Source organism: Leptonychotes weddellii, chromosome 4 (genome assembly GCF_054177405.1).
Source record: "Leptonychotes weddellii isolate Sample4059 chromosome 4, ASM5417740v2, whole genome shotgun sequence".
NCBI lineage: Eukaryota > Metazoa > Chordata > Mammalia > Carnivora > Phocidae > Leptonychotes > Leptonychotes weddellii.
Window position 1 is genome coordinate 141,854,979 of NC_138372.1, and position 10,005 is coordinate 141,864,983.

Consider the following 10,005-nt stretch of genomic DNA (forward strand, 5'->3'; position numbering starts at 1 on the left):
CATACAGGAAACTATCTGCCAAATCAGTCAAATCTCAGATTCCTTGAACTTCTTGATCAGGCTGATGTTTTCCTAATGAACAGAGTTTGCTGATCTCCATACCAAAGAATTAATCGTTTTTACCTATTGAGGTGCTAAGTAATAAGTCACATGGAGTGCTGTATTATATTAGCTATATTATAACTAATATAGGACTTGTAAAATAACTTGACCATTTCTTGAGATCTTCAAGTTTTCATAGTTTGCTCTGTAAATGTGCTGGCCATATATTGATCTCTCTAGCAGTATCACATAAATAAGATCATTAATTAGTATCATTTAAAAATATAGATTACAGCAGCTCTCTGTCTTCTCTGCCCCGGGAGCAGCGCTGCTCTCACGGGCCCTCAGCCCCTGAAAATGTCTGCTGGTGCAAAGGTGGTCTCCACGCCCTTCTCGGTCAGGAGCCCCTCTCAGCTGCTGAGCCCATCACAGGCCGCAGTGATGCTAAACCCTCCGGAGACGCTGACAGATGAGAGCCTCAGCCCCTTGTTCCCCGACCTCACTTATTCCTAACCACGGCTTCTGAACCAGCACCGTTTCACGGGACATGGACACAGGCTCCAAGCGCATTGGGGCTGGGCTGCCATGGTAGGGGTGGCTGGCTCTGGGGCTGGAAGCGGGGCCGTGTTTGGGAGCCTCATCATCCGTTATGGCAGGAACCCTTCCCTGAAGCAACAGCTCTTCTCCTGCGCCATTCTGGGCTTTGCCCTCTCCGACGCCAGGGGGCTCTTGTGCCTGCTGGTGGCCTTTCTCATCCTCTTTGCCATGGGAAGGAGCCCTCTCCACCTCCCATAGGTCCTTCTCCTGTGTCTCATCTGCCCTGTATGTTCATTTTCCTCTACCTCCCCAGGCGGTATAGGAACCAACCCCAGGGTTGGCTCCGGGTTTGACAGAGAGAAGACAAATACTATATTAATAAGAAAAAATATGGAGATGACATCAACTCTTGTAGTTATATAAATTCTTTCTGAAAATGAACTTTCATAATAATGCTTTATAGAAATTGCAAGCTTGACTATAATCGATTCTGTATATATATGTATGTGTGTGTATAATATTCATGGAAATTCTACAGTATGTTATAGAGTATATGAAGATAATTTTTGGCTTTGCCAATTTAGTGTGGCTTAGAGCTAAGACTCAGTTACAACTTTCAAGGCATCTAGAAGTAAAATCATATTGGATATGAATTGTTAAGCGTTTATTTAGGTAGAGGTAGAATTTGCCCTACCAAAAGCTTTTCTCTACCTTCTTAGGTTGTGTAATATTGCGGGGTAACTATAACTATTGTTATACTGGATCTGGGTTGACTGATCTTTATATGGGTGCTACTAAGTCTGTATTTTACATCTAACTGATTGTATTGAATTTGTGTTATGTCTGATACCTGCTGAAAAGTTATAATGCCTTGCAGGGTTATTAGTATTAGTGATACAGAGATGGTGTGATGATAGCAGGACTTGATTTTATCATGCCTAGGTTTTTGTTACATTCTGTTTATTATATTCATTTATTTTATCTTTTTGATATTATTTAAATGCCTGTTTATATCATAATGCTAGACTCTTGGAGGGTGGAGAAGGCAAACTATGTAAGTAAGACACAGGTTTTTTTTTTTTTTTTTCTTCAAAAGGGTCTTCCTCTGTGAGTGAATCAATGTGTGGGAAGACTGAGTATGTCCCAGTGTGGAAGTAGCTGTTTTCGTTAACCCATTTATAATATTGGCATCTTGTGCCATTAAGCTTAACTTTGATACATTTTATTGATTGAATCCCAGAATTTTGGTGTAGAGTTTCCTGGGCTTAGGAGAGTGACCCTAGGCCTGGGGGTCACAAATAAAAGTTTTGTTTTGCTTTGTTTCTTCTGGTACAACTTGATTTTATTATCCGACAGGATTTCCAAATTGAGCAGCTCTGTTTAAAGTGTCGGAAAGTGCTAAGACACCTACCATGGGCAAAGGAACTCTTGTTTAGTATTTTTCTCTTTGCTTGTTTAGTTTGTCAAGGGATCTGTGAACGGGCTCAAGGTTGAATGTGTATTTCAGTTGTATTTATATGTTCAAGGACTTTGAAAATCAGGCTTCTTGGATGTTACATGTTTACTAAAATATCTCTTAGTATGTATTTAGGGCTTTGATGAAATTTTAAGTTATTATTCAAGTTATTATTCATTTCATCTGTGATATTGGTGGTGTCTTGCATACATATTTTTCTTTGGCTTGACAAATATGTACAAAACAGGTTAATTTGTCCATTGTGTGTGGCCACACCCCCAAGTGTACCTTTGAAAAGATCATTTGATACAGTGGCTCTAAGGTGGAAGCATTGCTAAATTATTCGTTTTTAAAATATTTGTATAACATGGCTTTTTTGAACTTTACTTTTATTTTTTTCAATGAAGGAAGGAATGAAGAAAACTACATTTTTTGGGTGCCGATCGTGTAGCAGGTATTGTGACACATGCTTTAATTTAGGTTATCTCAGATTGCCCTCGCAATGACACTCCAGCTTAGGCTCAGAGGAATAAAGAGCATGTCTGAGATTCAAACCCAGCTCTGACTCCCAGGGCCACAGCATTTCTACCCTGACGTGCTGCCTCTTGCCATAAGGCCATGTGCTAATATTTGGTGGAAGGTGCAATAATAAAAGACATTTCCAAAGGAGTGGAAAAGCCAAATAGGTTTAGTGAAAACAGGACATAGGGAATTCTAAGAGCGTATAGGAAGGAAGATCCATTGTCCAAAATCAATTTTTCCCTTCTCTAATTTTCTCAAAATTAATTTAAATAATTGATAGGTAGGTATTTCTCAGTGTATGCTTTATAGCCTGTTTTTTCCACTTGCATATTCTGGAAAATTGAGTTAAAATCATTTTTTTTGGTAAAAAAAAAAAAAGAGAGGAGGATATGTTGTAGGCAAAAGATAGGCAAAATCAGTACCAATTGCATGCTGGTTTTAGCTTGAATCCAGAATTCTGATACTAAATGAAGATATCTATTTGTATACTGTTTATTCAAAAGTTGGGGACACTTAAAATGCGTTTATTTACTGATATGTCTGAACTACATTTTACTAAGACAATCTTCATGGTATTCGTGGTGTGGGAATATTATTCCCCATATTTAAGCCTCATTTGAAGCTTTCTTACTCCAGGGTTGAATAGATGGTTGCTAGATAAAGGCATCCATAAAATAATACTTGAGTGTATTTATAAAAAATAGCTTTCCATTTTGGTTTGTAAGATACACTTGTAAATTTTTATAATGTTACAACATATTGTCCAGATTGGTTGATTGGGGGAGGGGAGAACTAATGTAATTCAGACAAGCAATAATTACTAGGTCAAGAAATAGGGCAATTAAAAAATGATTCATGGCAAGTAGGAGTGAGACATTTATATTCTGAAAATTAATTATGGGACATTTTATTTAAATTATAATCAGGAAGAAAAGTCCAGGGGAAAGAAAGAGGTTCAGGGAAATTTTATATGTACTCATCTTGAGTACAAATTAGTAAAGATCTTAGATTCAACTAATGTGTCAGAGTCCATTAAAGAGACTGGAAAACCCTATTTCACTGTGACTAAACTGCCTGAAATTTTAACCTCCAAACTTATGTATAATCAAATGTAGAGAATGTGTATGTCTTGATAAATCTACATATATATCCATGATGTAAGAGTACAAAAGACGTGGATACTTGATTTTACAGGGTTGACGACCATGTGTTCGTTGGCCAAAGCAAGTGTGAGAGCTCTTATAAAATCCTCAGATCTACGTATTATAAAAAATAAACTATTTTATGTTTACTTAGGCAACAACTGTCTCCAGCTGCAGTCCACCTACGGTAATAGTGCATCCTTGGAAGCTGGCTTTCTCCCTGAAGGTCTGATGTCTCACAGCCTTGGTCTTTGGGCTTGAGGGCACTGATCATTACTGCTCTTGCTGGACTCCCATTTAGTCCTTCCCTTTTTTCCCTTTGGCTCATTCTCCTTCCACCTCATTTCCCCGTTGAACTTTTCTGTCCTGGGCCCTGTTATCTCAACTTGCTCTCACCTTTCAAACTCCTTTTGTACTCACTCTGATGAGTCCAGCCTAGTTTATGAGTGCTGGTATATAGAGGGCCCTGGCCTCCCCTTTCCTATTTATTAGGCATTAGGGCATTTGGCATGTTTTCAGTGTGAGCTGTGGTGATCTCATAACTCACAGGATGAAGCTAATAAACAGTAATTTTAGGTCCAGTAATAGATGAATGGGAGATCGTTGGCCTTTCAATTTGCAAGTCTACTCTTCCCATGGCTAATATAAGGAATCTCGTTGATTTTGAAATGGTGATATAAAAGACAGGGTTTTAGATTTGAGGGCTAGAAATCCCATACTTAAATTGCTCAGAATGTGTTTGCTGGAACAAGATAAAACTCGTTCCAGTGGATGCTAAACCTCTCGTAGGGTAGCAAATTTAAGGAATAGAGTAAATTCCATTATCAGATATTCAATTTCAGTGTTTAAAATAGGTGATTAAATGCAATGCATAATCTCTGAAATAGTTTGTAGAAGTGACCAATGTAAGTAATGGAATTTGGGATTAGAAAGGATTCTCTTTGCCATGAAAAAGCATTTTCAGATACTCATCCAGTAAGATCAACATGCAGTAGTTAGCTTTGGGTTCTTTATTTGTTGTTTATTTAGCAAATAGAGTAGGGGAAAGGCCCATAGTTAACCCATATAGCTTTTTAAAGGAGGAAAAAAAAAAGATTTCTCTTTTAGTCCATTCAGAGTGGCTCTCCTAGGAGAAAGACTGATGGACCTAACCACAAACACTTTACTCGGTTGCATGGGCTTAAAAATGTAGGCACTTTTAAAGGGAACAACTTAATTTAATTGCTCCTTTCATTTAGTTTACGATGCTGTTTGGAATCAAGATGATTGATGATTTCCAGTACCCCAGCTATAATTTCAGCCTCTGTTAATGCTTAGGTATAAGACTGACATCATCTTTATAAATTTACCATTTAGTTAATCCACTTGTGCTGATTGATTAGTGGTTAAAATCCAAGCATTCTATTAGATATCCAGATGATACTATAATATCTCAAAATAAATGACCATGCTAATTTTGAATGCAGAATGACATACTGACTTGTGAAAACACTGAATTAATGTCAGTTGCCTTTTAATTGTGTGTGAATGTTATGGCACTTTACATAATTTGATCAGCAGGCATGCTGTACACCATAGAGGTACCTCTCAGACTTTCTACCTGTAATCTAGGGTAGTTTTCTTGTTAGGTGGTGAGAGATCTAGGAGTAAAGATTTCTAGACACTGACTGAGGAATCACTAGAGACACATTTTTTAACATAACCATTTGTGTAGTTTCCACAAATTATTCTTTATTAAAGAGATTATGAAGAGATATTAAATCTCTACATTAAGTTGGATAGACATCATACTGAGAATATATTTTTTAAATATTTATTTATTTATTTGAGAGAGAGAGAGAGAGCGTGCACATGTGTCAATGGGGGAGGGGGGTTTGTCAGAGGGAGAGGGAGGGAAAGAATCTTAAGCAGGCTCCATGCCTAGTGCAGAGCCTGACCTAGGGTTCGATCTCATGACTCTGAGATCATGACCCCAGCTGAAATCAAAAGCCAGATGCTTAACCAACTGAGTCACCCAGGTACCCTGTACTGAGAATATTTTTATATTAAATATAAGGTAGGGAAGTTGGATAAACATACAGTAAGGATAATTTTTTTAAGGAGATGAAAGGTAATTGCTGTGGTTACTAGTATTTCCTATTAAAGCTGTAAAATTAATCTAAGGCCCTGGGATTTTTTATTTCCCGGTCCATATTCTCTCAACACTCTGAGCCTAATCAGACTAATGTGGATGCTGTAGGCATTCAAAAGTTAAATTGAAATATATTTTTTAATGATTTTATTTATTTATTTGACAGAGAGAGACACAGAGAGAGAGGGAACACAAGCAGGGGGAGTGGGAGAGGGAGAAGCAGGCTTCCTGCGGAGCAGGAAACCTGATGGCGGGGCTCGATCCCGGGACCTTGAGATCCTGACCTGAGCCAAAGGCAGATGCTTAACGACTGAGCCACCCAGGCGCCCCAAAAGTTAAATTAAAATATTGATGCTTGACTTTAAGTACTAAGCAAGTGAGACAAGTACAGTTTTTTCTTCCTTTATTTTATTTCTGAATAAATTTATTAATTTTATTATGACACAGAATACTCAATTAAGTCTATGGTGACTCTCTTACTCCCCAGTTCCTTTTCTCCAAACTCCCGCTATTAAAATGACTATATTTTGCCATATCTAGAAGAATGTGGAATGTATAAATCCTCTTTCTCTTTTCCAAGTTTTTACCGCCACTGTCCATAAACGTTAAGGTAGGGGAGAGAAGAGCAGGTTTGACTAACATGAGAGTAAGTAGGGTGTGAGACTTGACTTGTTTTCTGGGAAGGAAGAAAATATTTCTGGAGAAAGGAAGTGTGCTGAGGGATCTTGGGCCACAGCTCTGGATTCTGGAAGAAGCAATTTTCAGCAAGTAACTCTTATTACCCATAGCTCCAGAAATGGGCTTCATCTAGCTTCAGCAGCTGAATGGACCCTGTATTTTTATTCCATTAATAGAAATGAAAAATTTATATTGTAAATGTTAGATGAATATATCCTACCTAATTTCAATATGTCTATACCATTCGTAGGTCAAACAAGAAAATGTAAATGACTGAAGTCAGATCTTCATATGCTCTGGTAGTATAAAGAGATAAAGAAGTAAAGAGGGATAGATAGAGAGAGAGGGGAGAGCTAGAGATGCCAGGAGCATCTCAAATGAAGTGCGTGGTCACTACAGTGGTGGGAAGCTGAACAACTGTCTAGTGCACTGTTGTGTTGGCTCAGATCATCAAAATGCCTGGTGGATAATAGCCACTCCACAAAAATACATCTCCGCATTTTCTGGGACTGGTCACTTCTATTCTCTCCGTTTAGCTTGAGGCAGTGTGTAGCTTTGACCTAGGAACTTTTTGAAGTTCATGGCTCTGAGTCTCAGTGGTTCTGTTTCATTTGATTTACAAAGTACTTTTTAGCATTAACTTTGCAATGAAGGAGCTTTATTCCCAGAAGATGTTTTAGCCAGGGGTATACTTGTCATGATTTATGACCAGAGCAAATAATAAAATATATAAAACTGCATATGATGGGGCCCATTAAGTTATTTCTAGATAACTTTGCTCCTAAGTTAAACTGGCTATGTTTTTCCATGTCTGTGTCTGATAAGTAGATTTATCTCAACATCAGGTTTTCACAAGATTAATAATCCCTCTTTGTTAAGAGAGTCTGTTTTAAAATTGAAGACAGTTATCCTGATGTGAATTTTATAAACATGTGTTAAACAATATTATGCTTTCATATATTTAAACATATCTGATATTATAACTATACTTTTAATCAGATATCTTACAAAAATGGGAAGTATACTCAGTAAGAAAAAAGTGGTTAGGCTAAAAAAATTTTTTCTTTAGCTTGAGTAATACTGTGCTCTCAAAGCTGTAACCTGAATTATTAGCACATATAAATCCATCTTCTTAATTAAATGGGGCCTTTGGCCATTGAACCACTAGCATATGAACAGAGTTAGTTACTGAATGTTATTATGAGGCTGGCCTGGCCACATAATCCATTAGAGGTAGGATTCGGTTATATTGGTAGCAGCAAAGTGATTTTTATGGTTGTAAGAATCTTCTCTTTGTTCTGTCAGTATCAGTTATTTCAGTACTAATAAAAATCTAAAAAGGGGGTCAAGTTTATGATCTGTGCCTTGGATGGCTAATTTGTAACATTTCTATCCAATAAGCCATGAGTTTCTTTCTTTCTTGAAAGGACCTATGCTATGTGGTTTGTCTAAATTACCCCAGTGTGTAACTATGGAGAGAGTGAGCGTGATATCATGGGATTATAATGTTAGAAAATTTCATTGAAGGGCATGAATAGACATTAAAATAATAAATATGCACTTATGATAGTATGTCTATATGTGTTTAGGATTGCAATAGTGAATATTACATATTTCCTTTGGGGATTTTATCAGTGTCAATCACTTTTGCTTAAAATTTTGGAGAAATAACTTATAGTAATACGTTAAAATGTATGGTAACAAGTGAGAGGAAATCTATGTACTCATTCAAAGTTTTGGTCCACCTTTCAGATGACACACCAATAAATTACTGAGAAACAACTCCTTTAAAACAACAGTGCAAAGTAAATCAAGGGCAGAACTGGCACGGCATAGTGGAGGGGGTGGATAATGGAACTTGTTTTATGATGTTAGACAGCGTCATGAGAGGATAACGTAAGAGGTTGTGCATGTATATATTTTGCAAGTTATGGAGCCCTAGAATTCAAAATGTTAGGTAGAGCTTCCCAAAAACCCCAGAAATATTAAGCCTCTATTTAATACTGTTGCTTCTGTGTGTGTGTGTGTGTGAGCCTATGTCCACACATCATGACGATGTTGCCAAGACATACACTGAGCTGGTCAAACAAGACGGCAAGGAGAAGGAGATAGGAAATAGAGTGGTAGTCTCTCCCATTTAAATCCAAAGAGCTGAATTTGTCAAAGTACTTTCTGATAATAGACAGCTAGATGGCTAAATGATGCCAATCTATATACTTTTCTAGTAATAATGCAGGATGGAGGTCATTACACTGTCCACATCCAAGAACAGAAGGGGATTTTAGGAAGAGTTTGTAAATTTAGGGGAAGGAAACCAGATTAAGTGTTTAAGTTGGGTTACAGAGGTTATCTAAAGGCATAGCTTCTTTAGAGCCATCAGAAGGCTATAAAGAAAAACAGACCAGGAGGGGCGCCTGGGTGGCTCAGTTGGTTAAGCAACTGCCTTCGGCTCAGGTCATGGTCCTGGAGTCCCGGGATCGAGTCCCGCATCGGGCTCCCTGCTCGGCAGGGAGTCTGCTTCTCCCTCTGACCCTCCTCCCTCTCCTGCTCTCTGTCTCTCATTCTCTCTCTCTCAAATAAATAAATAAAATCTTAAAAAAAAAAAAAGAAAAACAGACCAGGATATAGACCCCTCAAATGTTTATACAATTTCAAATTCAGGAAATTTGTAAATGAACAGGAATATTAAGTTTTTGAGTTATCGCCGGAGGTATGAAATAAAATATAGATTATTTGTATATGCAATGAGAGAAAGAAAGGTGATACTCTCATGTAAGAATAGACTGTGATACTGGATTAGATTGTTAACTGTAGAAAAAAAATGTTATAAAGGACATTATTAAGATAATTGACAAAATTTGAACATGGACTGTATATTACATAGTTATATCTATCAACATTAATTAACCTTAATTAGTGAAATGTACTATGGCTGTATAAGAGCATGTCCTTGTTCTTATGATACATACTGAATACTTAGAATAAAGGGCCATAAAGCTTGCAACTTACTTCAGATGGTTTAGTAAAATCATAACAGTGATATTATTATTACTGAGAAAGAGACATAAGCACATGTGGCAAAATGTTAGCAATTTGTAATTCTAGGTGAATGATGTATGGGCCTTTATTATGTTAATACTGTAACTTTTTGAAGATTTAAAATATACCGAATACAAGATAGAAAAAAATAGATGCAACTAACAAGTAAAAGTACTAGATGATGGACTCTGGAAAACAAACTGAGGGTTCTAGAGGGGAGGGGGGTGGGGGGATGGGTTAGCCTGGTGATGGGTATTGAGGAGGGCACGTTCTGCACGGAGCACTGGGTGTTATACGCAATCAATGAATCATGGAACACTACATCAAAAACTAATGATGTAGTGTATGGGGATTAACATAACATAATAAAAAATGAGTAATCAAAAAAAATAGGGGAAGAACGAAGCGGGGGAAATCGGAGGGGTGGACGAACCATGAGAGACGATGGACTCTGAAAA

At 37.4% G+C, this 10,005-nt stretch overlaps 1 protein-coding gene and 1 pseudogene across 5 annotated transcripts in view; both read left to right on the forward strand.

The window, feature by feature from the left end:
* ZFPM2 (zinc finger protein, FOG family member 2) overlaps nucleotides 1-10,005 on the forward strand; it is a 421,250-nt gene that overhangs the window by 38,527 nt on the left and 372,718 nt on the right. The window lies entirely within an intron of this gene.
* Nucleotides 400-2,441, forward strand: LOC145721027 (uncharacterized; annotated as a pseudogene).